Source organism: Anopheles darlingi, chromosome 2 (assembly GCF_943734745.1).
Source record: "Anopheles darlingi chromosome 2, idAnoDarlMG_H_01, whole genome shotgun sequence".
Classification (NCBI taxonomy): domain Eukaryota; kingdom Metazoa; phylum Arthropoda; class Insecta; order Diptera; family Culicidae; genus Anopheles; species Anopheles darlingi.
Window position 1 is genome coordinate 90151902 of NC_064874.1, and position 7500 is coordinate 90159401.

At 49.6% G+C, this 7500-nt stretch overlaps 1 protein-coding gene across 1 annotated transcript in view; it reads left to right on the forward strand.

Annotated features, from left to right (window-relative positions):
* Positions 1 to 142: 142 nt before the first annotated feature.
* Positions 143 to 7500, forward strand: part of LOC125952109 (uncharacterized) — an 87607-nt gene continuing 80249 nt past the window's right edge. The window contains exon 1 of the mRNA XM_049681384.1: positions 143 to 433. The gene's annotated coding sequence lies outside the window, so the exon portion shown is untranslated. The remainder of the gene's footprint in view (positions 434 to 7500) is intronic.

The following is a 7500-nucleotide window of genomic DNA, read 5'->3' on the forward strand; positions in this document are numbered from 1 at the left end:
TTTGAACAAAAAATAAATATTTTTTGATAAATGGACTACAACCCCGTACCGTTGTTTTGGTTAGAAAACGTTGCAAAAAGTGGGATTTTTTAACATTTTTAAACTTTTTTCCTGAATTTTGTGATAAAATAAAGGTACTACGAGCAAAGTAGCTTCATTTGCAACTTCAGCAACCATTCCTGTTTGAAAAGTGGGTCGGAAAAGTGTAGAAAACTTGCAGAATCGCAGCAACACCACGGAAACCAACGCACAATAATCAACCCCAGACAAGATCCGAACCTCGAAGAGTCACAGTCGAGATCCGGGAGTTGGAGTGCGCTCCTCGCAAGAATTTTAAACCGCGTTCTAGTTTTTCGACTCCTCGGCGTTAATTTCGGTCGTTGTTCTGTTTTTTGTGGTGTACGGCAAATGGAAAAAGGTGCGCGCGTTGATGGTGAGTGATGTGAAAATACGAAACGGGGCTGCTCCATCAACCACAACTCCCCCCTCGGCGAGCACGTGAAACAGGAAAACCACAAATAATCCTGTGCGTGTGTTTCTGTGTGCCTTTGTGCGTGTGCCGACGAAGAAGAATTCCACGGAAGCCTCCTCGAAGAGTTCGAAGAAAAAATGAAAATATTCTTCAAACTTCGCGCGAAGAACGAAGTTTGAAATTATTTTCCCTATTTTGTGTGAATCGGTGGCGGTGAATTTTCTGTGGCTCCTGTGATTGTGTGTGTATGTGCAAGAAACATCCTTTTCGAAGGGTTTGCCGTGAGGGGTCGTCCAAACACAAACACACGAATTCAAAAGGATCTCGCTCAGGGATCATCAAAGCGAGACGAATCGGAGGGGAAAACATCCCTTCCAGGATCTATAGAAGCTGGGTCGAGAGCCTTCCGAGGCGGTAACGGCAGGTAAGAACAAAGAAGGCTCGTCTTCTGTTCTTCTGGAACAGGTAAGAAGCCTACTTAAGAAATTATCTATCGCGGTTGAGGCTTTACATTCCTTTACCTGGCGGTCGCATTTGATGCTAAAATTTATGCAAAACGCACACGGTTCTGATCAACCTGCTACTCAACTCTGGCCCAGTACCGATCGTTATCGGAAGCTGGAAGCGGTTACGCGGTCGCGATCTTAAGGACCACGGTGTGCGTTCCTGCGATTCACAATCAAGTAGAACCAGTTATACCAGTCGAACAACTCCTTCCTGCTCCGCATACCAAACAGCACCAGCACCAGCATCGGCGGTTCTCCCGGTATCGTGCGCTGGAGTTTACAATGTTTGAAAACATTCAAATGCTGGAAGCAGTTCCCGGTCGTTCTTCCCAATCGTCGACGCACCTGTGTGTCCGCCAGCGGGAGGTCGTAACCAGTTTTGCTGTGACGCTGCACCACGCATGGTGGTCACTGTTTCTGGCCTTTTTTTGTGCCAATTCTCGATGAGCACTCGATGGATCGATAAGCCGCCGGAGGATTGTCATGCCGAGTCATGAACTTGATAAGCTCGCGAAGGCAAAAGCATAAGAGTCAATCCGAGCATGCAATGCAACTTTAGGCTATTGGGCAGCGCGATTGCTGATTAGGAACCGGATTGCATCGGTCACCGTTTGTGGAAAAACTCGTCGCTTTTCCCAAGCGACCGACCGCCACCAAACCGGGAGGCTGGCATGTAATTGCCGTGAGATAATCTTCTGCATCGAGCCCATCATCGTGTTTTCTCCGTCCTTTTGGGGTGCAACCCCTTCCCCTTTGGCACCGCAACGGTCAATGTCCAGGTCTATGGGGTAGAGGCCGGTTTCGGAGACGGGTTTTTCGGAGCGCCGAGCGCATCTACAACTGGAACATGACAGAAAAGTCATTACTCTGTGTCGATGGCGGCGAACACGACGCGAGCTGCGATGCGGTGACGGAATGTACGGGAGAACCACTTTCCACAGATGGCCAGCGGGTCGGTACAATCCCGCTCCTCGGCAGCAACCTTTTCATGGCTACACGGCACCAGCCAGTGCCAGCTGTTTTCGAGTGAAACTCGCTTAAGGGGAGCGTTCACTGGTGGTACTGGTGTGCATGGTCAGCTACTTTACCGGCCAATGCCTGTATTTTGTTGGTGTGCTGACTCCATATGGCGCAAAACATTGTGCCAAAAACGCGCCAGCTACTCGGCTCGGGGACAACCGTAGAGGAAGCACCTTATGTAACGGGATTTGTTTGATGTTGAACCGTATGACGAATCCTAGTCGCTTCCAACCAACTTCCTAAGGCTAATTATGGCCCGTGAAATGTACCGACCGACGTTTGCCACGTACTGTGTGTGTGTGTCGTTCGCTAAGTTTGCCGCCACGTGCTGTGGTAACGTTCGGTTCGGTTCGCTTCGGTTCACTCCTGACTGCCTGGCCTGGCCTGGCTTGGCTGCCTCCTGCCTCTAGGCACATGCACGGAAAGTCCGAGGATTGTATAAACAAATTCGTTTTCGTTTTTCCAACAACACTCTCCGAGACGCTAGCACTTCGTCGCTAGAGCTGGTAATGAGATTAAGGCAAACCAAAATAGAGTCCCATTTCGGGTGGGCGCGGTAAAGATGATATCTTATTTCTGAACGTTTCGTCGGGAAACCTGCGGCGACTCATATAACTCGTAATCGGTTTTTTCCTGTTTTATTTAATTTATATTCTGTGGTAGCCAACGGACAAGGAAATGGTCTCTGTATCAAATGCATCGTCCATTGCACGCATAGAGTACTGCGATCGAACAAACTCGTTGGTAATGGATAGCCTACTGTAAAGGGTATACTCATAGCCTGCTTCATACAATACAATATGTGTATCAATTCACCACCTCGCCTTATCAGTCACCACGGTGACACCGAAGCAATTATACTTGACAACTTGCTACCTTCACTCGCAAAGGTCTGAAGACATCGAACTGCCGCAACCCTCAACCTTCTATCAGACCGCACGCCGTTTAGTTGAAGGTGAAGGTTAGAGTTCTACCACCTTATTGTAATCTGCTGCTAGAATCGAATCGGCTAGAACCTTACAGGCCTACTGGTGGATGCAGTTGCGTCATGACCCAAATTGGCGAAATGGATCCCCTCTATCGCACCTCGTACTTTCATATATTACTCAACGTTCTCATCCCTGATTATGCTGTGAAAGCACAGAATTTTGCGCCTGAGGTCAACGGAACCTAGCGACGCGCTGTGTCCGTGTGCTTGTATGTGGACGACACAATGTCGCCTATACGACACGCTGCGTCTTCTGCTGAAACGCTTTATCAGTGGGTGATAATGGAACGATCCCGTCGCCCTGATTTGTACAGAAGCGTGTAGCGTGTGTGTGGAAGCTCTCGCCTATCGTCCGCAGCATGAAACGCCCAGAAGTGGCAATCGGTTTGCACGAGGGGAGGTTGCCGTCACTCAAGCAAACGGAGGGAGGGAGTTTATTGATAAATATGTTTGCCAGTCCTGTCCTCTTGGATGGTTTTGACTGTCAGCTGATAAGATGTAGAACAGCTTATGTGCGCTCTAGGCTGCAGCAGTACTAATACTAATCTAACAGCATAACACGGAAGATGTTCGCAAGAACGAAGCATACGATCGTGGAATATTTTTTAAACGAAGCCTGCATCATCGTCGCATTTCGCGTGTCGCATAATGACACCACGAACGTAATCAATTTTTGATAAACTGGTTACAAATCTCCATTAAAACGGTTCATTCCCGGCGTTGGAATTGGTTGGCCTTCATCCAACGATCGTTGGCTTTTGCACAACGTACCAACGTTGGTAGAGAGTTTGCTGGTAATGAACAGTGTGGAACCAGTCGAGCCCTCACCTGGCACAGGAACCGCGCCAGGACATAAATTGTCATTAAAACCTCAATTTGGTCTCGCACGATCCTGTCGAGGGATTAATCCCCGCAGCATGAATCGAGAGTGTCGCAATCGTAAGCGTATATCCTCGGAAATGCTACTATTGATTGGCGTGTTGGGCTTTTCGGAGGAAAACGAGGCTGTCCGGACATAAACATGCGCGACATAAAACTTTCATTTTTTGTTAAATGAGTGAGGAATCCCTCTCCAGGGAATGCACTCGATGGATGGATGCAGCATGCACGCACGCAAGCAAGCGATGGGTCCCCGAAAAGGTAATAAACTTTTACTTCCCATAAAAGGGGCCCAGGGTGTGCATCGTCGCGCGCAAGATGGATGCTTCTTTGGGTTGAGGTCACTGCAGCCCAGGTGCCGTTGTTTCGTGGTTGTTAATAAACTCCTTAAACTTTGCCCACAGATCGTGTTAGTGCCGTTGCTGATGACGAAGGTTCGATAAGAGTTGACGGCTCGTGTGATGATTAGAAATGCTTTGCGTTGACATTGGCGGCAGGAACCATGGGCCGGTGGTGGTAGTTTACGTTGAACGACACGTGCAATTGGTCGTCAGATAGGTGGTAACAGGGACAGGGTGGCGCACACTCACCTTATCGATAAGCAGCTCTACCTTTGCGAGGATAAAGAAGTAGTTTACATTTCGGGGAGAAGGGTTGAACTTACATCGAACGATTCGTTTGGGATGTTGTTTTTTTTTTTTGTTCAGCTCCAAACAAGATTATCGCGACACACAATGGCCTGGGTACGCTTCATCAACAACAGCAACGACGAGTAGCACAAGAAAAACCCGGCTTGCGATGAGTAATGGCACGAGACCTGCTGCTGCTGCTGCTGCTCGCGATCCACGACGGTCATTAAACTTGAACTCTGGCTCATCGTCAGCAAGACAGGGGAAAAAGGTGAAGGAATTTCCATTTGCCCTCGGCCTCCCGGGCCTCCCCTCCGGGTGGTTGTCTTTGTATGGAGTTTGCGTCAGCCCCGTTGGTGGAAAAGAACCCGTCACCCATGACTAATGGCTAAACCTCGTGGGTCCATCCTGTGTCCATGCCCGTTAAAGGTGCTCCAGGTGGAAGTGGAAGATACATATCTAGTATAGTTTCTTGCTTTGCTGGTAATAAGCTGGTGCTAGCTGGACCAATTTCGTACATTGATTCTATTTTGTCGCGAATCCCTTGTCCTTCGCCGAGTCCAAGTCAAGGCCATCGAACGCTTGAGAAGTACTCGAGCGGGTCTATAACTGGAGCAGCGATAAAATGCGCTTCAAGTCCCGGAGCCGTTCAGCATTAGTTCTTGCCAGAGTGACTATGACTCGCCAGCTCGCCGGAACGACGCTATTCACGACTGTCACGGTCGATGAAGCCCGGTGTTTGTTTTGGCCGCACAAATGGCCGCATGAAATGAATCTTCTTTTTTTGGGGAGGGGTTTTCGACTTCCGCCAACAAAGTTGCGAAACACCGTTACACGACAATGTACCCATGTGGTGATGAGGGATAGCTAAATTGGTGAAAGAAAACAAAACGCGGTGTGAAAACCATGTTTATCCCGTGGGCCATCATCCTGCGCAAAAGGAACATCTGGATGGTTATTCGCAACCTTCAATTGCACCATCGCTGCTGGCAGGCCATACAAAAAGGCCTAGGTTAGTAGGTCAAATGGGGAGACCTCAGAATGTTGGCAACATAGAACCCTCCTCGCATCTGGCCGATGGTGGTGTTGCTCTGGGCGCGCTGTTCAAACCTGTAACCTAGATACAGGTCTTCGCGGTAAGTGCGGCCAAAGCGGAGGTTTGCTCTCGTCGAGGTAAAGATAAGTGAAAAACGTTATAACGGTCGCTGTGCTCCACGAGACCCGGGTGGTGGCCACGAGACATCAACCGAGTAAAGCGACCACCGCTATCAGTTGAGTCTCTTCTGGGCCATACCATGGAGACTGTGGTAGCATTGGCTTCTCTTTCTCTCTCTTTCTCTCTCACTCTCGGCGATGGTAGACTATTTTTCACTCTGGTCGAGCCTCTGTTCAATCTTTTCACCGCAACTTCTAGCAGTACCGTGCCCGGACCCGTTAGCGGTTGAATGATGGTGCGCACAGATAAGTAAATTGCCATTTTCATGCCAACGAATTCTGGTTTTGGGTTGGTGGGGGTATTCGGAATGTGAAATTGAACCACACGACAGGCCCGGACAGTAAATGGCTTAAACGAAGTATTCCTTGTGAAGAATTTAATCTAAAACAAGCAAAACATACCCACTGATCCTCAGTTCTCTTGAGCGCTTTGTCGCAGAACCGCAAATTAGGTCCAACTTCTCGTAAACGTTTATCGTAAAGTCGCCATCAAACTGCTTTTAGTTAATTATTTATTAACGTTACAGCACACTGACCGGCTCACCGGAGAGGGCCTCAGGCGTGTGGTCAATAAATTACAAATGAAGCGCTCACAGTCGGTCGGTATCTCCCAAGAGAACACTTGAAGGCACACCGGCGGTGGCGCATATAGGCTCTCGATGTTCAAAACCAGCAAGCAACCGGAGCAGCACGACAACACGCTGACGGGCACACGGTACGGTTCGATGTCCCCAAATGTGGGATGGGGGTAAACCAGCAGGTGCAAGCATTGCCCTCGCGAAAACCTACACCAGAACACAACCGACCCGAACACCGGTCTATTAGTAGTGAGGACCCGAAAGAGGAGGTGTCTCGGTGTTGTCTAGGCCAGGTCGATCGACTTGCGCGAAAAGGCTTCTGTGAGTGCGGCTGTGGTACTAGAGGGGTGCGGCGGTAGTCACGTGTGCTTGGCGCTCAACGACCGGGTCTCGCTGGGTCGAGTTCATCAATATTAATTACTTTAGCGTCTTTCGGTCGAGAGCCCAACGTCAAGCCACTGCCCGGGTGCTGAGGTGTTGAGTACGGTCTGTGTGTGTATTCGCTCGTTGTTAGGTGTCTCGCTTGACTGCCAACATCGTAAGCTGTATGATGGTACGGTTGGGTTCACGAACTCCACTTGCCAGCTGGGCCTTCCGATCAGCAGATGCACACAACTCGATTCCTCCGCTATAATGTGACAGCCAATCGATGGGTTTTTGAGCTCGATAAATCATAATTTATGCGTGTAGAATTGTGCTGATGCATGCTCTATATCATCCACCCCGTGCTCGATATGGTTGATAACGAGTGCAATTTTGCAAATAGGGTTCACGAAACATAACGTAACGTTCTGCGCCTACTTCCGAGTGTCCCCGGTATCTCGTGTTTCGCTGTCACTTCCGCCACAATTACGCCTCAGGCCCGGAAGAGCAATTGATCCTCAATCGGCGGTGGATTACATGTCAATAGCACACAAACAAAGAACGCTACACGCTGCGCTGCCTGCCTGCCGCGTTGTTTGTGCTGCTGATACTGATACTGTTCCGGAATCGCGTACACGACGACCACCTTGAGCGAAAAGGGTCGTCTTGGGTGCTGCACGTAAGGTTCCAGTGCGAAAACAACGCTTGCATGACGTGAATGGTGCCGCCGCCACCGCCGCCACCGACCGGTTCCAAACCACACGCAATGACGCAGCACGCAGCAGCGGTGACGAAAGCATCGCACGCCCCGCGGCTGACGAGATTTCGGGTTCTCTTGGACGCGTTATCC